The 25,370-nt window shown below is 41.6% G+C and overlaps 1 protein-coding gene and 1 long non-coding RNA gene across 3 annotated transcripts in view; one reads left to right on the top strand and one right to left on the bottom strand.

Annotated features, from left to right (window-relative positions):
- Positions 1-6,948: 6,948 nt before the first annotated feature.
- The window catches only part of LOC142290176 (uncharacterized), a 65,860-nt gene continuing 47,438 nt past the window's right edge, over positions 6,949-25,370 (bottom strand). For both annotated transcript variants that reach the window (XR_012750233.1, XR_012750234.1), the window contains exons 2-3: positions 24,317-24,365; positions 6,949-7,067 (exon numbers count right to left, since the gene is read on the bottom strand). This is a non-coding gene — a long non-coding RNA (uncharacterized LOC142290176). The remainder of the gene's footprint in view (positions 7,068-24,316; positions 24,366-25,370) is intronic.
- CNR2 (cannabinoid receptor 2) overlaps positions 8,035-25,370 on the top strand; it is a 47,640-nt gene continuing 30,304 nt past the window's right edge. Inside the window, exon 1 of the mRNA XM_075334114.1 lies at positions 8,035-8,142. The gene's annotated coding sequence lies outside the window, so the exon portion shown is untranslated. The remainder of the gene's footprint in view (positions 8,143-25,370) is intronic.

Below are 25,370 nucleotides of genomic sequence, written 5' to 3' on the forward strand. Positions count from 1 at the left end.
TCCTCAACGCCTTCCACGCTGCAATCGTGTCTTTAAATAAGGAAGAGTGCTTGATTTTCACTGGGAGATTAGCCTGCCTAGTATGAAGTAATGCCACCAGATCCCAAGGTTGTGCATAGTCTCTCTCAAGCTCCAACGCTGAATAATGCCTAGAGCCTTTAATCCAATCCAATATATATCTAGTCAAACAGGCTATATTGTAACCCCGAATGTTCGGCAAACTCAGACCTCCATGAACCTTAGATGCCATCAGCTTCTTAAGCCCTATACGAGGGCGTTTCCCCCTCCAAATGAAGTGTGAAAAAGCTCTATTTAGCTGGACAATATCTTTATGCTTGAGAAGCAGGGGAAGTTTTTGAAGATGATACATTAATTTTGATATCGACATCATCTTAATTAGGTGGACTCTACCAATTATGTTCAATGGAAGGTCGTGCCATCTTTTAAGATCTTGCTCTATTTGGCTCAGAAGGGGTGGATAGTTTAGACTATAAAGGGTTGCCGGAACCTTACCTATTTTAACTCCCAGGTATGTGATATATGACTTAGCCACTGTAATTCCTTCAAAAGGGTTCTGCTCCCGTGTTTGAACATTTGTCCCTCCCAGGTATAGGAGCTCGCACTTTGACGCATTAATCTTGAAGCCTGAGTACGCTCCAAACTCTCGCAAAATTTGTAAAATCTCGGGGACCTGCTGAGCTGGATTCGAAAGGAAAAGCAAAATGTCATCCGCAAAAAAAGCTGACTGAATTTGTCTATTATTTACAGAAATACCCTGGAAGGTGCTATGTGTAGATAACAATCGTACCAATGGTTCCAGAGCCAGATTAAAAAGTAATGGGGAAAGGGGGCAACCCTGTCTGGTTCCTTTCAGTAACGGAAAAGGGGCTGACAGATATCCTGGAATGTAAACTTGAGCCTTCGGATTTGTGTAAATTTCTCTAATGTAGGTATAAAATGACCCCGAAAAACGCATTTCATCTAGAACTCTATAAAGCCATGACCACTCAATATTGTCAAAGGCTTTCTCGGCATCTATTGTAAGCAAAGCGGGAGATTCTCCTTTCAGAGGCCGAAGGTTAACCCTATCCAGGACAAGAAGAACTTTTCTAATATTTAGTGTCCCTGATCTTTTCTGAATGAAACCGGCCTGTGCTGGGGAAATCAGTTGGGGAAGAATTATAGCTAGACGATTTGCCATAATCTTTGACATTATCTTCATATCTAGGTTGATAAGTGATATGGGCCTATGCGAACCCGGCTCCTTCGGGTCCTTCCCCTGTTTAGGGATCAATTTTATATATGCCCGGTTATTATTTTGGAAAGACGCATTACCGTCTAGTATGCTATTATACAGCTCTAGTAATGTAGGTAAGATCTCTTCCTTTACTGTTTTATAGAATTCTCCCGTAAATCCGTCAGGGCCAGGGGCTTTATAATTATGCATGGAGTTGATTGTCCCCAATACTTCTTCCCCCGTAATTTTGGCATTCAGAAAAGTGCAATGCTCTTCTGTGAGTCGAGGTAGTGTCACTTTAGATAAAAGATTATTATCAGGAAATTTGTCTCGCTTTTCCGACGAATAAAGGTTTCTATAATACGTGCCTAAAGTCTCAATTATTGTCTTAGGGTTTTTGTGTATCTCCCCCTTTTGATTTTTTATTTCCATGGGTCCCTGAGTTATAATCCTATTTTTCGCTAAGTTGGCCAGTATTTTCCCTGCTTTATTTCCAAAGCGATGTAATGTAGCTTCTTGCATTGACCTAGCCATTTGTTCCCGTTTTTCCGCCCACTCATTAAAAGCTCTTTGGGCTATTACCCATCTATCTCTATGGTCCCTATCAGGATGCTTTTGAAAAGAAGTATATGCTTCCCTCAATTTATGGGAGGTTTCAGTAAATTTAAGATGAGCCTTTTTCTTCAAATAGGAAACATGTGCTATCGTTCTGCCCCGTAATACTGCCTTCGCCGTGTCCCATAATAACATAGGTGTGTCTTTATGTTGATCATTATGTACCATAAATTCCGTCCACCATTCCTTTAATTTCAAGGAAAAATCTTCGTTATCTTTAAGGAAGGAAGGATATCTCCACAGATAGTCCGTTCCTCTGGGATAAATGTTTGCTAGGTCTAGCACCACCGGGGCATGGTCAGAAATCACCAAATCCTGGATAGTAGCTGAGTGGAGCGCACGTACCAGGTTCCCTGAAATAAGAAAGTAGTCAATGCGAGACCAGGAGCTATTAGCATGTGAATAGTGCGTAAATTCCCTATCTTGAGGGTGCAGTAGTCTCCACGCATCCCATAAGGCCGTGGCATTTAACAGAGGACGCATAACTTTATCATGGCCGCGCGTTACATTTGGGGGGCCTTTAGCATTTTTCCTGTCCTCTAGCACAGATACCACCGAGTTGAAATCCCCCCCAATTATTAGATTAAAATGGGCATGTTCTAAAATTTTGGCCTCAAGTCGTTGAAAGAATGATTTGTTGTTTTCGTTCGGGGCATAAATATTAAAGATTTTATAAATTCCTCCAGGTATCTCCACTGAGATCATCTGAACCCTACCTTCCGTGTCCGCATATGTTTCCAGGACTTGATGTTGTAATCTCCTACTTACTAATGTAATAACCCCTGCTTTCCTTTTAACTGAAGATGACCCATAGACTCCTCCAACCCACAATTTCCCCATCCTCTGCATGTCTGAACCTTCCAGATGAGTTTCCTGAAGGAGCGCAATGTCCGGTTTGAGGCGATTAAGGTGGCGTAATATCTTAATTCTTTTTTGGGGGGAACGTAACCCCTTAACATTCCAGGTGACTATTCTCATAAAGCACATGTAATAAATGGAAATCCTGCCTTTCGTTTACCATGTTTTTGCTGCCCTCCCTTGCCAAAAAAAAATTCAACCAATTAGACAATTGAACATAGTGCTCACTTGCAATAGTGAGAGTAGTAGTAATAATAATAACTCTGTGTAAAATCTTTGCTACTTCACTTGAATCCAAAATCCCCAAACATTTCAAACATCTCCCTCCCCTCCCCCCCCCAACTATACCATAATACTCAGACTTCACTTTTTTCTGATCATTTTCCAAGCTCAGTCAACCTTATACTTATAGCGTTTAACCAATATAAAGGAGTGTCCCACCTACAAAGAAAGAGAGAGAAGGAAAAAAAAAAAAAAAAAAAAAAAAAAGTTCTCTTTCCTTTCCTCCGCCTCAGATTTCTTGAACTTTTTCCACTGCGGCTTCTCCAGCCTAAATCAAAAACAGGTGTCCCACCTTGAACTTTACACATCCGACATTTGTCTATTTGTCTCAGGTTCCCTTAAGTTCCTTGTTTTGCTGTCTCCGGTCCTTCGGGGAAGCTGTAGCGAGCTTCACAGGGCTCCCTTTGGTCACTCTCTGGTTCGGTGAGTCGTTGCGCCCTGGTCCTGGAGAATTCCTGAGGTCACGAGGACTGCTGATCCGCTCAATAAAGGCCTCTGCCTCCTTTGGACTTGAGAAAGAATTGTAGGATCCATCCTGATGTCTGATAATCAACGTTGCCGGGTACTTTAACTGGAAGCGTATATTTCTCTTAAATAAGGCAGAGCATATGTATGAGAATGCCCTCCGCTGCCGTGTGACCTCCGCAGAAAAATCCTCGAAGAGCAAGATGCGCGAGCCTTTCACCTCCAAGGGATGTTTCAATTTCTTGTATGCCTGTAATATTTCCTGTTTATCGGAGAAGTCCAAGTATTTCATTATGACTTGTCTTGGGCGTCTGTTATGTTCACTCTCATCACCTCTCCTTGGCGGACCAATGCGGTGCACCCTTTCCACTTTTCTCCTTCCTGCTACTCCCAGGGTTGTAGGAATAGTGGATTCACACAATGTACGTAGCTCACCAACCGGGTATGTTTCAGGCAGGCCGACAATGCGCAAATTGCTTCTTCTGGAGCGGTTCTCTAGATCGTCCACACGGTCCCTCAGGGTCAGATTCTCCCTGGCCAGACGCATGACTGTAGTGTGGTCAGAGCTGAAGTCCTCCTCTAACGTCGACATTTTGGTTTCCATAGCCGCAACCTGTTCCACCGTCTCATCAAGTTGGTTCTGTATGGCACTGAGAGCTTTTGCTATTGATGCTTTAATTGTAGCGGAGATGTCAGGTAGCAAACGATTGGCGACTTCATCAGCCAGACGCTTATAATCCATACCCTCCACTGTTTTGAATACATCCGGGGTCCCCGGGGAATCCTCCATCTCCATCTGATGAGTATTTTCAGGTGACCGAGGGACACTTAATTCTGTATGGGCAGTCACAATCTTTTTTTCACACTGTACGCTGGATGTATGAGGATTTTGTGTTTTGGAGCTGCTGCGCAGCAGGTATCTTTCCATCAAATAGTGAATGAAGGGACGTAAGTTTTGACACTGATTTAGTGTGGGTTGTCAGACAAATCTTGATTCTGCTCCCCCTTTTGTTTATTCTCACTTTCACCCCTTTCTCCCCCCTGCCAGAGTTATATGAATTCTCACTGTCCTGAAACTTTGCAGGGATGTATGTTTAAACTTCCCTCCTTCAGCTTCTTTCACTTTCTCCAGAGCTTTGCACTGAGTCTGTATGCCTAGAGATTCAGCTCCTGCTTATGCACAGGTCTGGACAAGATGGGGGAAGGGCCCAGGGATTCCCAGCTTTTTAACTCTTAGCTCTTTGCAGAACTTGTCAGTAGCCTGTTGTTTGCTGCTGATATCTTATCAGGACTCCAGGAGATTTATTATTCTGCTGCTGGTTAACTGCTTAGTGCTGGGGGAGTGAGTGCAAGGTAAGCTGCGTCCTGCTCTCTGTGTACAGATCTGATTTTAGTGCAGGGCAGGCTCCGGCGCCATCTTTATCACGCTGCCAGATCTTGAGAGGGAGGGGGAGAGCGAAATTCACCGCGCTGTTTCAAGTAATTATCTCCACGGCTCCCCATGAACTTCCCTGCATGTAGCAACTTCACTCACCGGTGGAATGGAGCGGGGGAGGCTGGTGGGTTGTCCGGTATATATGTCAGAGCTGCAGGGAATGACAGAGCTCAGGCGTCCTGTGTCCTACATGATCAGCGCAGGAGCCGGAAGTCTTTATAGATTTTTAATGTATATAATGTATGTTAACCTTGCACCTTTAATGTTGGATTTTGCTTTTTAGTAGTCAAATTAATTCTTGTGCCTTTTCCTTTTCTCTTAAAAGCTTCTCTTGTTACCCTTTTCTCTTACAGTAGGTCTGTGGATCTTCTCTGTGAAGCATTCAGTCAATAGTCTCCGATCATGCTCATGTTTCATCTGCCTTGGTATTATTCTTCCATCTCTTTTTTATCCTGACAAAATTTTCCCCTTGCTCTTCGCTAACAGCACCAAGGTTCATCAGATGACCCAAGACTTTGAAATGTTTCACCATATTCTCCACAATGGAATTAATTTTGGATCTTTGTTGTTACCTAGAAATTTCTTCACAACTTCTTTGAAAGAATCCTAAGCCCTTTCCTCAACATCTTTCATTTTTGTTTTAATCACATTGTCCTTTATGAGTTTCCAAATATCTGGACCCAGAAACATGCCGTCCTTCAGTTTTGCTTTTGACTGTCCCTGAAATTTGGCAAGCACAGGTATTTAAGTCTCTTTTTTCAGTAGAGAATTCACAAACTGCTTCATCAGTCCAAGCTTAATGTGGAGTGGCGGCAGGAGAACTTTAGTGGGATCAACTTAACTTTCCGCAACTATGTTCTTAAATCCTGGTTGCAAAATCTGTCTCAACTGCCCATAACAGCCAATCACAGTGCAGCTTTCATTTCGTATACTGCCAAGGGAAAATGAAAGATATGCTATGATTGCATGATATCGACACCACCACACTTTTTGGAATCTGGGTTAAGAAAATCTGCTCTGCCCACAGCAGCCATCACAGCACAGCACCCATTAATTTCTAACCAATCTAATGACACAAAAATCATACACTAAAGGTTACCCAAAGGGGTCAAAGTATGGTGCAAGGAAAAGCCCATGGAGTCAGTGTTTGTGAAAAAAAAAATCTGTACATGATGGAATTTTTTTGATATTATTACTAAATTCAGTAATTGAATGTATATAAAAGTTTCCGCTTACGTTTGAAACAATTTTACCCTTGCAGATGCTGTGAGCTTCCCATTACTAATCTATGGCTTAGTGGCAGCAGTGAGATTACATTAACCCCTTATTAAGCCGGGTAAATTGCCGGCTTTGTTGCATCTAATGGATGCAGCAATTCCGTGCAGCTGCAGGCTGCTACTTTTTGGCTGGGGGGACCTAAGCATGGGTCCCTCCAGCCTGAAAATACTAGCCCCCAGCTATCTGGCTTTATCATGGCTGGGTATCAAAATTGGGGGGACCGCATTCTATTTTTTTAAATTATTTATTTAAATAATTTTTAAAGAAAGCCACATGTGGTTGCTTTTATTTTAATACACAGCTAAGATAAGCGCATGGCTGGGGGCTACAGCCTGTAGCTGTATGCTTTCAGTTTTAGGTATCATAATATGGGGGGATCCTACGCCAATATTTTCATTTATTTATTTTCACTCCAATCTACAATAACCTGCAGACAGCCCCTGCAATTGGTTGCCCATCAGACACTGTCACACACGCTGGAGGCGTGTCTGACTGCAACCAATCACAGATGCCAGGACAGCCAGTGGGCAGGCAAAGCAGTGCATATGCATGAGCAATAATAAGCGGCCCCGGAAAAAATTGAGCAGCCACGAGAGCAGTTACAGGCGTGCCGGAGACTTAGTAAGTATGGAGCACTTGCTTCATTCTTATTTTCTTTATTTTTATTTTATTTTATTATTTCCCAAGTTGCCAAACCTGGATCATTAGCTAGAATTCCCTGAGAATTCCGGGCTTGGGTCCAGCACTTGGGTACGTTGGAAACCACGCGGATCCAGAGTTTTACAATCTGGGTCCGCCCATCATTATTAGTAAAGTCTCTAGTTGAAGTCATTCATTTTTGCCTTTCTTGTTCATCCGGTGCGGAGCGCTATCACTTGTTCCAGCCATGACTTGTCTCTGCAAAAGGTAACAAACAGACATTTATAGCTAATCACACATTCCACACATTGTCCCTGAATTGTACTCCACATTAGATGAAGAAAAAAAGCAAAGTAGTGCCACCCTGCATAGTAACAGAACTTCCCATTTGTTCCCCACATGGAAAACAGTATCTTCAAAAGTAAAACATATTACAGCAGTATTTATGTGTGTCCCCCTTCCCCACGTGCCACTATAAACTAATAATCTATGTTCATCCTTCTAGCATCCTATAGAAATGTTTTCCATCTTCGCCCTTTCAGTTGAAACTGGCAGGTTCTCAGTCTTCATTACTGGATCAGAGTGCTCCTTCATGCCACTTCAGTGAACCAGCTGAAATTTTGACAACTGGTTCCCTTGAACCAGTAAGAATAGGCTGAATCCCAGCCCTGCATGGACATGTGAACAGCTGCATAGACAATAATGGGATTGAGGTCTATTCGCGAAAAACAGCAGTCATAAGAGAAAAGCTAACTTTTGAATGGATCCTAAAGGTCAAGTACTTAGAATTCAGTTTTTGATTAGTTTTTTTCTAATGAGTATAAAACCACTAGTGGTTAATTCCTATTCGTTTTCCAACCTGGGGAAATTCGACAACTAAAAAAAGACATGTTAGTATTGAGCATACTTTTATGTTTTCCCACTGTATATATGTTCTCACTGGAAGTGACTTCATGACACAAACATCTTATTGTAAGCTAAGTCAGATCAACTAATATTTTTTTGAGCTATTCATGTGATTTGAGCTATGGAAAAGATACATATGATCAGTCCATGAAGGGCGTTATTCAGGCATTTCATGACAGTTATGATAGCTCGCTTTATGTTTGGTGGCATTATGTAGTTATGAGTGAAGGAAATTAGCATACTTCCTGTTGGGTCATCCACAGCTTGGCAACACGCAAGGCACCAACCTAAAGCATTTTATATTTCATAGTCAAAAAACCCCGACACGAAGGAGGAAGAGCTCACAATGAGACTGTGATAAAGATTCAGTCTTTTTAGGAAGAGCAAAGATTGTAAAGAAGAACAAGGACAAATGCTGCACAATGAGGTAATACTTTTGTAAGCAATTTAGTTCTCATCGGGTATAAATTCTATTGGAAAGTTATGGAACTAGTGGGGTAAAGTCAGATGAGGTGGCCTACTTATTACTTATGATATACTGCTATATTGTGTTATATATCATTCGAATGGTAAAGTAAACAATGTATCTCCTTAAACTAACCCTGAATGAGACATTTAGTACAGATTCAACCTTTGCAAGTAGAATTGTACACAAACAGATGAATCTCAGCTTAGGTTAGACCTTCACAAATTGTGTAAGTGTGAAAATAGAAAGATATGAACATCAATACACACCGTGCATGTTTGTTACATATACATATGTAGGAAATTGTGGTTGTTTTTTTATAATTGCAGTTTTCAATGTGGTATTTTTTACCCACAGTAAAAAACTGTCCACCAAAAACATAACTGTTGAGATTTTTTAAGTTGCTTTCTTCTAACAAATACTTTATGACATTACAGTTACATCTTTTTTTTTATTGAATAAACCAGAAGTAGAAATAAAGGTTATGCTTTGCTTTGAATTTCTACCTTATCACACTTTATTCATTGAAAAGAATGCAAAAAATATCGAAGGCACCGAGAAGCTCCTCTCCGTTTATAAATCTTTATTTGTTCCAGCATATATAAGGAAAAAGTGCAAAAAAACCCCACTTTTTTCATTGGTGTTTGATTTTTTTTAATTCATGTGTTTTAGTAGCTATGTATGTATTGTGTATAGGGATATATAGTCATAGCCAAAAGTGTTGGTACCCTTGAATTTGTTCCAGAAAATGAAGTATTTCTGTCAGAAAACTATTGCGATGACATGTTTTATTATACACGGTTATTTTCTTTGAGTGTAATGGAACAACTAAAAAAAAATTAAAGGAAATTGAACATAATTTCACACAAAACGTCAATAATAGGCTTGGCAAAATTGTTGGCACCCTCAACCTAATATTTGGTTGCACACCCTTTGGAATAAATAGCTGCAATCAATCGCTTCCTATAATCATCAACAAGCTTCTTACATCTCTCATCTGGAATTATGGACCACTCTTTTGCAAACTGCTCCAGGTCCCTCATATATGAAGGTGCCTTCTCCCAACAGCAATTTTAAGGTCTCTCCACAGGTGTTTAATGGAATTTAGATCTGGACTCATTGTTGCTACTTCAGAACTCTCCAGTGCTTTGTTTCCATCCATTTCTGGGAGCTTCTTGTGGTTATTGTCCTGCTAGAAGTCCCATGACCTAGGGCGCAAACCCAGCTTTTTCACTCTGGGCACTACATAGCGACCCAAACTTCTTTAGTAATCTTCAAATTTCATGATGCTTTGCACGCAGTCAAACCACCCAGTGCCAGAGGCATAAAAACAACTGTAAAATATCTTTGAACCTCCGCCCTATTTAACTGTAGATACTGTGTTCCGTTCTTTGTTGGCATCATTCAGTTTTCAGTAAATAGTAGAATGATTTGCTTATCAAAAAGCTCTCTCTTGGTCTCATCTGTCCATAAGACACTTGGCTTGTGGACAGATGATTTTGGATTACTTGCATACATTTTGGCAAACTGCAATTTAGCTTTTTTATGTCTCTATGTCAGTAGTGGGGTCCTTCTGGGTCTCCTGCCATAGCAATTCATGTAATTCAATGTTGACGGATAGTTCGCACTGAAACTGATGCACCCTGAATCGGCAGGACAGCTTGAATTTCTTTGGAACTTGATTGGGGCTGCTTGACCACCATCCGGACTATCCTGTGTTGCAATCTTTCATATTTTTTTTCTGTCCCTTCCACGTCCAGAGAGATTAGCTACAGTGCCATGGGTTGTAAACTTTTGATTATGTTGCGTACTGTGGACAAAGGAACATCAAGATCTCTGGAGGTGGACTTAATAGCATTAATATTGTTGATATTTTTCAACAATTTTGACTCTCAAATCCTCAGACAGTTTTATTCTCCTTTTTTTCTTCTCCATGCTTAGTGTGGTACACACAGACACACTATGCAAAGATTGAGTTAACTTCTCTTTTTATCTGTTTTATATTTGATATTTTTTAGGTGTGATTTTGATTTGTCACAGTCTGAATGAGCAACACATACTTCAAACAAAGATGTTTATCTACAATTTTGTAAAGGTGCCAAAAATTTTGCCAGGACCATTTTTGGCGTATTGTGTGAAATTATGTCCACTTTGCCTTTTTTTTTTTGTGTTGATCAAATAGACAAAAAGGAAATAAACATGTGTATGAGAAAACGTGTAATTGTAATAGTTTTTTGTGTTTACATTTGTTTGGGCTATACATTTTTTATACCACCTTATACCTACTAGCTTGTCCATCCTGTTCTTCAGCCTACTGACCTCATTCTCTAATGCAAGTAATCTTAAACCTCATAGGAATGCATTAAAGGGTTGCTCCACTACTTCTGTATCAATGACATATCCCGGTGATAGGTCACCAGTAGTGATGAGCAAAGTATTGCCATGACTGTGATTGGCCAGTGCTCCATATGACCTGGTCTATATAAAGGCAGGATCGCTGTTTGCGCAGCCATTTGCTGTGAATAGTGCTCTGTTTGAGACTGTGCACCAGGCCATGTGTGGCTAATCTATAACAAGCTACACCGTGTGAAGAATTATTAGGCAAATGAGTATTTTGATCACATGATACTTTTTATACATGTTGTCCTACTCCAAGCTGTATAGGCTTAAGAGCCTACTACCAATTAAGTAAATCAGGTGATGTGCATCTCTGTAATGAGGAGGGGTGTGTTGTAATGACATCAACACCCTATATAAGGTGTGCTTAATTATTAGGCAACTTCCTTTCCTTTGGCAAAATGGATCAGAAGAGAGATTTGACGGACTCTGAAAAGTCCAAAATTGTGAGATGTCTTGCAGAGGGATGCAGCACTCTTGAAATTGCCAAACTTTTGAAGCGTGATCACCGAACAATCAAGCGTTTCATTGCAAATAGCCAACAGGGTCGCAAGAAGCGTGTTGGGCAAAAAAGGTGTAAAATAACTGCCGATGAATTGAGGAAAATCAAGCGTGAAGCTGCCAAGATGCCATTTGCCACCAATTTGGCCATATTTCAGAGCTACAACGTTACTGGAGTATCAAAAAGCACAAGGTGTGCCATACTCAGGGACATGGCCAAGGTAAGGAAGGCTGAAAAACAACCACCTTTGAAGAAGAAACATAAGATAAAACGTCAAGACTGGGCCAAGAAATATCTTAAAACTGCTTTTTCAAAGATTTTATGGACTGATCAAATGAAAGCGTCTCTTGATGGGCCAGATGGATGGGCCAGAGGCTGGATCAGTAAAGGGCAGAGAGCTCCACTCCGACTCAGACACCAGCAAGGTGGAGGTGGGGCACTGGTATGGGCTGGTATCATCAAAGATGATCTTGTGGGACCTTTTTGGGTTGAGGATGAAGTGAAGCTCAACTCCCAGACCTACTGCCAGTTTCTGGAAAACAACTTCTTCAAGCAGTGGTACAGGAAGAAGTCGGTATCGTTCAAGAAAAACATGATTTTCATGCTGGACAATGCTCAATCACATGCATCCAACTACTCCACAGACTGACCAGTAAAGGTCTAAAAGATTAAAAAATAATAACATGGCCCCTTTGTTCACCTGATCTGAATCCCATAGAGAACCTGTGGTTCTTCATAAAATGTGAGATATACAGGGAGGGAAAACAGTACACCTCTCGGAACAGTATCTGGGAGGCTGTGGTGGCTGCTGCATGCAATGTTGATCGTAAACAGATCAAGCAACTGACAGAATCTATGGATGGTAGGCTGTTGAGTGTCATCATAAAGAAAGGTGGCTATTTTGGTCACTAATTGTTTTGGGTTTTACTTTTGCATGTCAGAAATGTTTATTTCTAAATTTTGTGCAGTTATATTGGTTTACCTGGTGAAAATAAACAAGTAAGATGGAAATATATTTGGTTTTTATTAAGTTGCCTAATAATTCTGCACAGTAATAGTTACCTGCACAAAAAGATATTCTCCTAAGATAGCCAATTCTAAAAAAAAACACTCCAACTTCCAAAAATATTAAGCTTTGATATTTATGAGTCTTTTGGGTTGATTGAGAACATAGTTGTTGATCAATAATAAAAAAACTCTAAAATACAACTTGCTTAATAATTCTGTACACGGTGTATATTTGGCCACTTTGCACCAGTTTATGTGGGCTTAATCTTCAAGAAAAGCTCTGTCAACACTGCACCAGTTTTTGTGGGCTTAATCTATGAAAAAGCTTTTACTGCACTGCACCAGGCCCTGTGTGGCTAATCTATAGCTCTATTTGGCCACTGTGCATCAATTTCTGTGGACTTAATCTCCAAAAAAAGCTCTGTGTCAACAGTGCACCAGACTTTGTGTGGCTATTCAGAAAAAAGAGTCTGTGTAGAAAGGTCTGTGGTGGAACTTGGCATATAGGTAGTGTAATAATCAACGCTTTCCATCCCTTCCATCCTTGCCCTGCACAAACATGTTGCACATACATGGACCAGTAAACATAGGGAGGGACATTATATCTCACTAACCGCCCACTGGGTAACTATAATAGCGGCTGAGCCAGAGGTGTAAGGCGTTCAAGCGCATGTCCTAGCACAACCTAGGATCGCTGGACCCTTCTGTGACAGTGTTGCCTGCTACTCCCTTGCTTCCTCCACTGCTTCCTCATTCATTCAGTGTAAGACCGACACCACCAACTTCAGCACAGCCAAGGGGAAACAACAGCAGGCTGTTCTAAAATTTACCTGTCTGGGGAACAAACCTCACACCGCTCAAGAGCTATGGACAGGGATCAAACAACAGACAAATGCGTGGCTGTTTCTGGTGAAACTGAAGCCTAGCCTAGTGATATGCGATGATGGGCAAAATCTTGTAGCAGCTCTGGGCCTAGGCAGTTTGACGCACATCCCTTGCCTGGTGCATGTGCTTAATTTGGTGGTGCAGAGCTTCCTTAAAAATTACCCACAGTACTGTAGCAATATGTATATGTTGTATGGCCTCTAGGTGCCTCTAGGGGTCTCACTACTTGTATGTGTTCACCACAAGCAAGTGGGAACTCGCTGGTACTGCAGACAGAGTGCAGGCAGCAGAGGGAGATGTAATGGCTGACAATACCACCTAATAAAGAGCCTGAAGATCTGCACTGAGTGTGATTCCTGAGAGACACAACAAACAGAACATGGTGGCAGCTGGGCACAGAACCTTCATGTGACATCTGCAAATCCTCAGAGCTTGTGCGTGAGACTGGGACTGTACAGAACATCATAGCAACTGTGAGTACAGATTTCCTGTCATTACTACAAGATGGAGACTGGTATGAAGCCCCTCAGAAACTGGATGTCTCATCATGTAATCTATCCCAGACATGGAGACACTGGAAAGAGGAGTTTACTCTGTATGTGGATCTCACAGTGGCCCCTAGTGATGACAAACGTAAAGTAAAGCTGTTTTATTACTTAATTGGGGAAAAAGGCAGAGAACTAGCCCAGAACTTACTGCCAGACACAGACAGCGTCGTCCTAGCAGAGATTGCGGAGGCATTTGATAAGCACTGTGAACCCAAGAGAAATGAGACTGTGGAGAGATACAAGTTTTTCACAAGACAGCAGAAGGATGATGAACTTGTAAACAGTATCTATGAAAGTAAAGACAAGACCAAGCTCCACTATAAGCACGATCCACTGCAAATATTGTGGTAAGAGACATGAGAGAGACAAGACCAAGTGTGCAGCATATGGCGAAACCTGCAGGTTATGTGGCAAGAACAATCATTTCTCAGCTGTCTGCAGGCTGGGAATAAGCAAACAGCATAAACAGGTCCACACTGTGACACAAGACACTGACAGTGCAGAGGACATTACATGGCTACAGCTGCGACCTGCAACAGAGAATGTCAATGTAATCAGGCAGCCAGTAGTCAAGAATGCCAAGCAGCTCTATGCAACCTTCCTGTTGGATGAGAAGCCCATTAGATTTCAGCTGGATTGTGGAGCAAGCTGCAATGTCATTCCAAGTGCTCTGCTGAGCAAACAGGTTTCCATTGAGTCAACGGACAAGGTACTGGTGATGTACAACAAAAGTGTTCTGAAACCTTTGGGGACATGTAAGCTCAAAATACGGAACCCATGTAACAGAAAAAGTTACAGAGCTGAATTTACCGTGCTTTATGGTGGGAACCATGTACCAATACTGGGAGTAAAAGCAGTGCAGGCAATGGACTTAATAAAAGTACAGTCGCAGAACATTATGTCTGTTGAAGTTTCCCAGAATATACCAAATCCCAAACTAAATGCAGAGCGCAATTTGGACTTTCAAAAAATAAAAATGGAGTATGCTGATTTATTTGAAGGTGATGGGTGTTTTGAAGGTAAATACAGGCTAGAAATTGATAAAACCATGCAGCCTACCAGATTACCTCCAAGAAGAGTGTCTGTAGCTTTAATTCAACCACTGAAAGTAGAGCTACAAGATTTACAGAAAAGAGGCATGATAGCACCAGTCCAGAAGAGTACAGATTGGATCAGCAGTTTGGTCATAGTGCAGAAACCATCAGGCAAGTTAAGAATATGCATTGATCCGAAGCCACTCAACAAGCCGCTGAAAAGAAATCATTACCCGATGCCAACATTGGATGATGTTCTCCCAGATCTATCAAAGGCTAAAATATTTTCTGTATGTGATGTTAAAAATGGATTCTGGCATGTGGAACTGACTGAAGAATCAAGTTTATTGACAACATTTTCTTCACCATTTGGATGCTATAAATGGCTGAGACTGCCCATGGGACTAAAACCTGCTCCGGAGATGTTCCAGTAGAAATTGATGCAGGCTTTGGAAGGACTTCCTGGAGTAAAAACAATAGCAGATGATATCCTTATAGTGGGAGAAGGTGAAGATATGGAATCTGCAATCAAGGATCATGATCAGAAGATGATACAATTTTTGGACCGATGTAGAGCAAAACAAATAAAGCTGAACTTGGACAAATTCAAACTGAAAATGACAGAAGTTGCATATATTGGACATCTTCTGACCTCAAAACCTCAAATGGTGTAAAAGTGGATCCAGAAAAGGTGAGAGCAATTCAAGATTTGCCACCCCAACTGATGTGTGTGGAGCACAACGATTTCTGGGCATGGTAAATTATCTCTCCAAATTTTGCAAGCATCTGTCAGATATGTGTGAGTCACTGAGACAGCTATCCCACAAAGATGTGCTCTGGGAATGGACAGAACACCAGGAAACTGATTTCCGGTCAGTAAAGAAGGCTATTGCAGATGCAGCAACCCTGAAGTATTTCGACCCAGATCGAGAAGTGGTGGTACATTGTGATGCTTCAGAAAAAGGCCTTGGAACTACACTAATGCAGAACAAACAGCCAATCTCGTTTGCAAGTAGAGCCCTAACAACAACAGAGCAGGGATATGCTCAGATTGAGAAGGAGCTAGTGGCTGTGGTATTTGGGATGGAGAAGTTTCACCAGTACACCTATGGTCGACGAGTAACAGTGCAGTCTGATCACAAGCCATTGGAAAGCATTACAAAGAAACCACTACTAAATGCCCCAAAGAGACTACAGCGCATGCTGTTACGACTTCAGAAATATGATTTTGACATCTGTTACTGTCCAGGAAGAGACTTACTGATTGCAGATACTCTAAGCAGAGCATACCTACCTGTCACAAATGATGAGGAGAATGAAATTGAAACTATCAATATGTGTGACTACCTGGCAGTGTCAAAAGACAAGTTGAAACAAATACAGACTTGACAGAGAAGGATAAAATTCTCCAGATTTTAAAGACTGTCATCTTGCAGGGCTGGCCAAAATACAAGCTGCATGCGCCAAGGGAAGTTTCTCCATTCTTCCACATAAGAGATGAACTGTCAGTGCAGCAAGGAATCATCTTTAAAGGAGACAGAGCTGTTATACCAGAAGCTCTCAGAAGAGACATACTGGAAACACTGCACTCTTCTCACTTAGGCAGGGAAGGATGTCTACGGCGAGCAAGTGAATCTATTTATTGGCCAGGAATGAATGACCACATTAAAAACTATATAGCACAATGTGAAATATGTGCATCCTGCAGTGATAAGCAACAAAAGGAGACATTGCAACCTCATGAAATTCCTTGGTCAAAAATTGGAACAGATGTGTTCACATGGCATGACAGAGAATACCTGATTACAGTGGACTATTTGTCTATCTTTTGGGAGATTGATTTGTTACAGGACACAAGGGCGAGAACAGTGATTACAAAACTCAAAGCCCATTTTGCCAGGTATCGCATTTCGGATATTGTGTTCTCTGACAATGCTGCTCAGTTTACTTCAGAAGAGTTTAAAACTTTCAGCAAGAGATGGGAATTTGAACACCAGACTTCTCCAAGATATCCACAGAGTAATGGAAAAGCAGAGTCGGCAGTAAAAACGGCCAAAAGACTCCTAAAAAAAGCAAAACAGGCAGGTACTGATAAATATCTGTCTATACTGGATCATAGAAACACACCCACCCAAGGCATAGACAGCAGTCCGGCAAAGAGACTCACGAGTAGTCGTACAAAGACACTCATGCCAACCGTTAGTCATCTGTTAAAGCCAAAGTTGGTGGGAAACATCAAAGCTCAACTAAAGAAAAATCAAGATAGGCAAGCTTTCTATTACAATAAATCTGCAAAGGATCTGCCAGATCTCCAGAGGAATGACAACATATGGCTGCAGCCAAGCAGCAAATAAGACAAACTCTGGCAAAATGCAAAGGTTGTCCAGAAACTAGGACCTCGGTCCTATGAAATTGTAACAGAAGACGGAAGAAGCCTAAGGAGAACACGGAGATATTTGAGGAAAACACAAGAACAAGATGATTCATGGCCTTTTGAACAGTATCCTGATACCCAAGATAACGAGGCAGCAAGTCCAGCAAGTCCAAGCCAAGTACCAACAGTGACTGCTGACCATCAGGGTGAGACTGTTAACCAGAGACAGGCAATATCAGAAGGCATATTACCAGAATCAGAACAACTACCAGAGGTGGACAGTGACTCTTCTTATGTTTCTAGGGCCGGCAGAATGATCAGCAAACAGAACAAGTACTCAATGTCAAGCAGCAGCTGCTAAAGCAAACAAGATTTTAGGGTGTATAAAAAGAGATATTAGATCCCGTGATCCCAACGTATTGTTACCCCTCTATAAATCACTTGTAAGGCCTCATCTAGAATATGGGATCTAGTTTTGGGCTCCACATTTTAAAAAGGACATTCAGAAGTTAGAGTCAGTTTAAAGGTAGTTAACTAGACTACCACAAGGAATGAAAGGCCTCCCATATGATGAAAGTTTGAAAAAGTTAGATTTGTTTAGTTTAGAAAAAGACGTCTTAGAGGAGATCTCATTTATATGTATAAATACATGTGTGGTCAATATAAAAGACTGACACACGACTTATTGCTTCCAAAGACAATACTAAGTACCAGGGGGCATTCACTGCGAATGGAAGAAAAGCAATTCCGACAGCTAAATAGGAAAGGGTTCTTTACAGTTAGAGCAGTCAGACTGTGGAATGCCCTACCACAAGAGGTAGTAATGGCAGACACTATACCAGCTTTTAAAAAAGGGCTGGATGATTTCCTCAGTACACACAACATTGTTGGTTGTAAATGATTTAATGACCAAATGTGTAATTGGTGGAGGAAGGTTGAACTAGATGGACCTAGGTCTTTTTTCAACCTATGTAACTATGTAACGATGTCAGAGCTGCTGCTGAAAGTGCGGGCAGTCTCTGCGCACTTTTGGCGTTCTCACCCTGCTGCTGTTCGCCTGTCTGCGCTACAGTTACTTTGGCCTTTCCGCTCACTGCCTCATTTTTGACATAACAACAATGGGGAATTCCCCCTCGCATAGGCTGGAAAGACTGTGGATCTCGGGCAATCTTGTCTGTGAGGATCAACAATTGAAAATAGGCTGTTTAGGGGCCTTTGTAAATATTGGGTGCTTCGTGATAGATCTCGGGCAATCTTGGCTGTTAAGAGTCAACAGGGAAAAGAAGTTGTTTAGAGGTCTATTTTAAAATCTGGTGCTTTGTGCTGTATTAAGGGCAGTCTTACCTGTGAAGGTCAACCGGGAAAAGAGACTCTGTAGGGGCCTTTTTTAAACTTATATGCTCTGTCGGGAAACTCTGGCAATCTTGGCTGTGTGGGAAAGCTCACATGCATTACAATGAACCAGCCATGCATCACACATTGGCTGACTAGACAACTATACCAGCCGCACCGACACACATGCACACATACTCTATTTGCAATTCCAAAGTTTTGTGGCCTAGTTGCAAAATAAAACAAAAAAATACATATTTTATATATACGTATATATATATATATATATATATATATATATATATATATATATATATATATATATATATATAAAAAGGGTTGGCTTCCTCCTCTTCTGCCTCTTCCACCTACACCACCATGTCCACCTCTTCCTCCATTTGGACCTCCGCCTCCTGGTTTGAGACTTTATTGCTGGGTTTATTCGATCTTAGTTTAAATGGGGTCTCTTTGCTCTGTGGGTCAACTGAGAAAACAGGCTCTATAGGGGCAGTCTTGAAATGTTTTCAATTTTGCTGTGCAGGTGAACTCATAAAAGAGGCACCACCATTTGATGCACTGTATAGTAGGAGGAGGCAGCGTTTCAACAACATGGTGGAAGAGTATGTGTCCACACATATCTGAACATACTAAATTATGGATCTGGTTAATGTAATTATGGTTCCTTTACTTTGTCTTTGTTAAGTCACCACCAGAGTCCGCTCAAGCGACTTCTGCTCCGATCGCCAGGCGACGCCGTGTTCCTGCCGTGGATGGTGCTGGTGATGGGAAAGGAGTCAATGCCAGCGGCACCGGTGGGCGCAGGCTCCGATCATCCACTGGGCTGGGTTATCTTGTGATCTGTAGTACCACTGGCTGACTGAGGGTGGCGTGTGTCTTCCAGCTGAAGTTGCCAGCATTCAGCTACAGCCAATGGGAAGACACCACACCCTTCTTAGCTCCCCTCCTGTCTGCTCACCTCTGCCAGAGATAGTTCTGATTTCCTGGCTCCTGATCTGCCCTATTCTGTTTTGTGATTCCTGTGTGCTGACTTCTGCATGTTTTCTGACTACCCTTCTGCCTGCTGTTTTTGTACCTCGCGGCCCAATCCGGATTTGACCTCTGCTACATTTTCTGATTACGTCCTTGTCTGCCGATTCTGTCCCTGTACTGCTATTCCTGGTTTGACCCTGCCTGACGACTACTCTCATCGGACTGCAACCTTCCACAGGTAGTGATCTCCAGGGCCCTGTGTAATCCCAAATCCCTGTATAGGGGTTAAAGGGTTTCAGGGTTCTGGGGGTCCTGCTTGGTGAGTGGCTTCCCTTTAGTCTCTCCATTACATCCCACCTGAGTCTGTTGATCCAGGCAGGCGTTACAGTCTTGTGCCTGGTCCACCCTTAATCATGGCCTCATTACCGACAAAAAACAAACAAAACAGACAGCTATTCCGTTATTCATAGCTGTCATATTCTGTCATGGCTGCCTGCTTTGAATAACATTTTTTTCAAAAGAAATGTTTTAAGTCCCTTGGACACTCAGTCAACAGCATTGGGGAGGCGCACAAAGACAAAGGGAATTGGACTTTCAGTAGCAAATCTATATGACGAACCACAAGCTTGATCCAAAATACAATGGACAAGCTTTTTAACTGCAACTGCTATAGTGTACACAACAGAACTGAAAATTAGGCTCTGGAGGGGGATTTGGGAAAATAGGCTCTCAAGGGGCCTTTTTTTTAAACTGCTGTTTTGTGGGAGTTCTCTTCCAATCTTAACTGTAATATTCAAATGTGAAAATAGGCTCTGTAAAGTTTAATACAATGTCGCCTGAGGCGGAAACCTATTTGGTGCATGTTTTAACACTGCCAAGAACTGGTGCATATTTCTCTATCCGTGTTGCCTTCTCCTACTAGTGCGCTTCCTCCATCTCCTCCTCATCCTATCAGCGTAACACCTGCACGACCAACCTCACCTCACCCAGAGGGAAACAACAGCAGGCTGTTCTGAACTCAGCTGTTTGGGGTTGAAATCCCCCACTGTATCGTAGCTGTGGACAAACTCAGTATGGATCTTTTTAAAATTGTTGCTGTGTAGGGGAAATATTCAAATTTCAGCTGTGTAGTCTTGGCTGTGTGGGTTAACTGTGGAAAAAGGCTATGTAGGGGCCATTAGTTACACTTGTTGGTTTGTGGGGAAACTCTGCCAATCTTGACTGTGGGTGAACGAGGAATACCGCGTCTGTAGGGGATTTTTGAGAATTGTGACTGTGTGGGTCAGCTGGGAATACAGGCTCTATATGGGCGTTTTTGAGAATTGTTGTTATGTGGAGGAACTCTAGCAATCTTGGCTGTGTGGGTAATCTCTGAAAACAAGATATGTAGGGGATTTTTTGAGAATTGTTGCGCTGTGTAAGAGAACTCTGCCAATATAGGTTGTGTGGGTGAACTGGGAATACAGGCTTTGTAGGGACCTTTTTGAGAATTGTTGCTCTGTGTTGGAACGCTGTCAATATAAGCTGTGGAAGTGAACTGGGAATACAGGCTATGTAGGTGCCTTTTTGAGAATTCTTGCTCTGTGGGGAAACTCTGCCAATATAGGCTGTGTGGGTCAACTTGGAAAACAGGTTATGTAGAGCCTTTTTGAGAATTGTTGCTCTGTGGGGGAACTCTGCCAATCTTGACTGTGTGGGTGAACTTGGAATACAGGCTATGTAGGGGCCTTTTTGAGAACTGTTGCTTTGTGGGGGAACTTTGCCAATATAGGCTGTGTTGGTCAACTGGAAATAGAGGCTCTATAGGGGCCTTTTTAAGAATTGTAGCTCTGTGGGGGGATTCTAACAATCTTGGCTGTAGGGGTAATGTCTGAAAATAAGCTATGTAGGGGCCTTTTTTAGAATTGTTGCTCTGTGGGGGAACTGTTATGATCCGTAACCATGGAAGACCACCATAAATCATTGGTAAAAAGTGACAAGATCATTGGCAACTAATCTGGCCGCCATCCCCTTACTAACCATCAACACTACAAGTAGCCAAGGGGTGAACTAATATCCTGTGCACCACGAACCCAGCCGGAGAACTAGCTATCCTAAAGGAAGGAAAGAGTAATAACTCTCTGCCTCAGAAAATAGCAAGCCCCCCACAGTCAAAGACTGCGGTGATATAGGAAAACACAATACACAGATAGATGATAGGATTAGCAAAAGGTGAGGCCATACTGACTAAATAGGACAGGATAGGAAAGGGACTGATGGTGGCTAGAGAAAAACCCGTGCAAAAATCCAAAAACCTGATAGTACAAAAGGCCCTCAGATCACTAGATCTGAACTCCATCCTATACCAGGCGCTCTTGTCATACCAATGAACAGAAAGCAGGAACCATTACAAATTCAAGAAGCAACAAACACATGGACTAATAGGAGCAATACTCCAAACATAGCTGCAGGGAGCTTCCCAGCTAAGCAACTGAGAATGAAGATCCCTACATGCAAATAAACTGACAAAACCTAGTAAATGACAAACTCAGATAAGAGCAAAAAGAACCAAACAACAAATAAAGAGCCAATCACTTATCTGGGGTAGATGTGGTCTGGAGTAGGATGAAGCAGGATGGTGAACAAAGAACAACTGACATCCGGCATAGCCTGCTAGCAGACCAGGGTTTAAATAGGCAGAGAGTTAGCAATGGAAACGCCCATTGCTCAACATACCTGGTCTCTGTCCAAACCATTCCTGGCCACAAGAGGGAGCCTCACAGCAGCAAAAGCATAACTGACATTCACAACAGGGAACCCTGCCAATCTTAACTGTGTAGGTGAACTGGGAATACAGGCTCTGTATGGATTTTTTTTGAGAATTTTTGCTCTGTGGGGGAACTCTGATATTAAAAGCTGTATGGTGAACTGTGAATACAGGCTCTGTAAGGGGCCTTTTTGGGAATTGTTGCTCTGTGAAGGAACTCTGCCAATATAGGCTGTGTGGGTCAACCAGGAATCCATGCCCTATAGGGGCCTCTTTGAGAATTGTTGTTCTGTGGGGGAATTTTAACAATCTTGACTGTAGGGGTTATCTCTGAAAACAGGTCATGTAGGCACCTTTTTGAGAATTGTTTTTCTGTGGGGGAAGTCTGCAAATATAAGCTGTGTGAGTCAACTGGGAATACAGGCTCTATAGGGGCCTTTTTGTGAATTGTTATTCTGTGGGGGAACTTTAACAATCTTGGCTGTAGGAGTAATCTCTGACAACAGGTTATGTAGGGGTCTTTTTGAGAATTGTTGCTCTGTGGGTGAACTCTGCCAATATAGGCTGTGTGGGTGAACTTGGAATACAGGCTCTGTAGGGGACTTCTTGAGAATTGTTGCTTTGTGGGGGAAATCTGACAATCTTGACTGGGTGAGTCAACTCTGAAAACAAGCTCTGTAGGGTCTTTTTTGAGAATTGCTGCTCTGTGGCGGAACTCAGCAATCTTGACTGTGTGGGTTAACTGCAAATACAGGCTCCAAAAAGGACTTTTTAAAAATTGTTGGTCTGTAGAGAAATCTATCTCTGTGGGATCACTATTAAAATGTTTAGTTTATTAATTTACTTGCTATGTAACCATGACTGATATGGTAACAGGACCCCTTTAAGTCATTTACCTATCCACATTTGCTTGCATGGCAATTGGCATGCTTTTACCCCCATTTTAATTCTATTTGCCGCCCCCTAACCCTTACTACAAGCATTTTAAACCCATTTTAGACTACTCAAGTTCGGGTCTCTATTTAGTTATATGGGATTTGACGACTGGGGACAAGTTTGGGTCCTGAACCAAACTTTTTTTCACAGTTCAGCCGAACTCAGCAAACCTGAACATCCATGGGTCTGCTCATCTGTAGTCACCAGTATTATATTGTTGAAGGACTGACAACCAGTAACCTAAAAAATCAGCTACAGCATTCTCAGTGTCGCCCTTGTGATGGATGTTACCAATAGCTAAGCTGAACAGTACAGCTCTAACAACTCCATAGTAATCTGTGCTAGATACTGCATATCAACACCTACTCATTTGTATATGGGTGGATCTTGTGTACCCAGCAGCGGCTACTACACAGTGGCTGTAGGAGTACTGTTCAGCTCCGCAACTGCTGAGATCCAGTGTTCATTGGCCCAGGGAACATCTGATCTGTGGAGATGTCAGGTATTGGACCCCTACCGATATGATAATGATGACCTATCTTTAGGATAGTGAGTTGATACACAGGGCACTTCTGGGTTGGTGCTCAAGTAGGGTCCAAATCCATCTCAAGTAGATGTAGAAACTTGGCACTCAAGATAAATGTGAATAGTGGTCTTTTATTGAGAAGAACTTGTAGGACCAGCACAAACACAGACGTTTCGGTCAAAGACCTTCATTAGTGTGCATGCAGGGGGTCCTCAGAAGGTATAGCAATTTGGCAACTGGCGTAGTCAGGTATGACACGGTGTCCACATAGACAACAGTCTGGTCAGAATGTTGAACCAGGAAACTCATGTTCAGGTGCATAAATTTTTACCTAGCGGCATTAGATCAACTTAGGATTTTTGGATGTGCGGACCATGTCTTTTTCTACAACTATGTTACACTGCATGTTTTGCCGCAATATTCTGAAATTGAGATAAAAACAGGCATTTTTCCAGGATTTTGGAAAATCACAGCCAAAAAACTTAGCTCAATTGCATCGTGTTTTCATGGCGACATGTTATTGATTAAATGTTTAACAAGTGCAAATCTTTGCAAATTAATTAATTAATGAAAATGAATTAAAAATTATTTAGTCAATAAATGGCTCGGGCTCTTTCACACTAGCACGTGTTTGGCCCGTGTGCAAGACGGTCCGCACAGGGACGAAATGTAGCCAATGTGCACATGGGCAATTCTCCATGCAGACCAAATCACAGCATGCACTATACTTGTACACTTGTGAGTAGAATTTGTACATGTGAATGTGTTCTAAAGTTCAATGATCTGAAAGTGAGAGTGTGGTCCTGTGACACATCCTTATTACAACATGTTTGTCAGTTGTCATTCTCCTTACTCACCCTTTGACCTCCGACGACATGAATTAAAATGTATGTCCTTCTCGAATGTCTATAAAGAAAAATACCATAAAAATTATATTCCCACAACGTACCACATTTCTATACAAAAGCAACAGATCCTAAAATGATCAAAATAACTAAAAAGCAGTACCGAGGACAGCTGCGTATTTCTTTTTTTTTACGTAAAATCAAAGCTAAAGTAGAAGGTCTTTTAAGAAATGTCACAATGTATTCCAGTGTGATTACTTGGGTTTTTCTGGGGTTTTTTTATTGAAAAAACTTGGTAACATACTTCGCATATATACTTATGATTATATACATACTGTATTTGTCTCTACACATATATACACACACATATAGTATATAGTAAATATATACATATATAGGTATTATTTCTGCACAGTTTTGAGAAAACACCACCAAAATATAATAAAACTTATTTATATTTGTTAGGGTTTTTTATATTTATATAGATTTTATATAATAATGTAAACTACTGACAAAAAGTTAGAAATATTTGGCTTTCGGGTAAAATACAGTACAGACCAAAAGTTTGGACACACCTTCTTATTCAAAGAGTTTTCTTTATTTTCAGGACTCTGAAAATTGTAGATTCACATTGAATGCATCAAAACTATGAATTAACACATGTGGAATGAAATACTTAAAAAAGTGTGAAACAACTGAAAATATGTCTTATACTCTAGGTTCTTCAAAGTAGCCACCTATTGCTTTGATTACTGCTTTGCACAGTCTTGGCATTCTCTTGATGAGCTTCAAGAGGTAGTCACCAGAAATGGTTTTCCAGCAGTCTTGAAGGAGTTCCCAGAGATGCTTAGCACTTGTTGGACCTTTTGCCTTCACTCTGCGGTCCTGCTCACCCCAAACCATCTCGATTGGGTTCAGGTCTGGTGACTGTGAAGACCAGGTCATCTGGCATAGCACCCCATTACTCTCCTTCTTAGTCAAATAGCCCTTACACAGCCTGGAGGTGTGTTTGGGGTCATTGTCCTGTTGAAAAATAAATGATGGTCCAACTAAACGCAAACCGGAT

Source organism: Anomaloglossus baeobatrachus, chromosome 2 (genome assembly GCF_048569485.1).
Source record: "Anomaloglossus baeobatrachus isolate aAnoBae1 chromosome 2, aAnoBae1.hap1, whole genome shotgun sequence".
NCBI lineage: Eukaryota > Metazoa > Chordata > Amphibia > Anura > Aromobatidae > Anomaloglossus > Anomaloglossus baeobatrachus.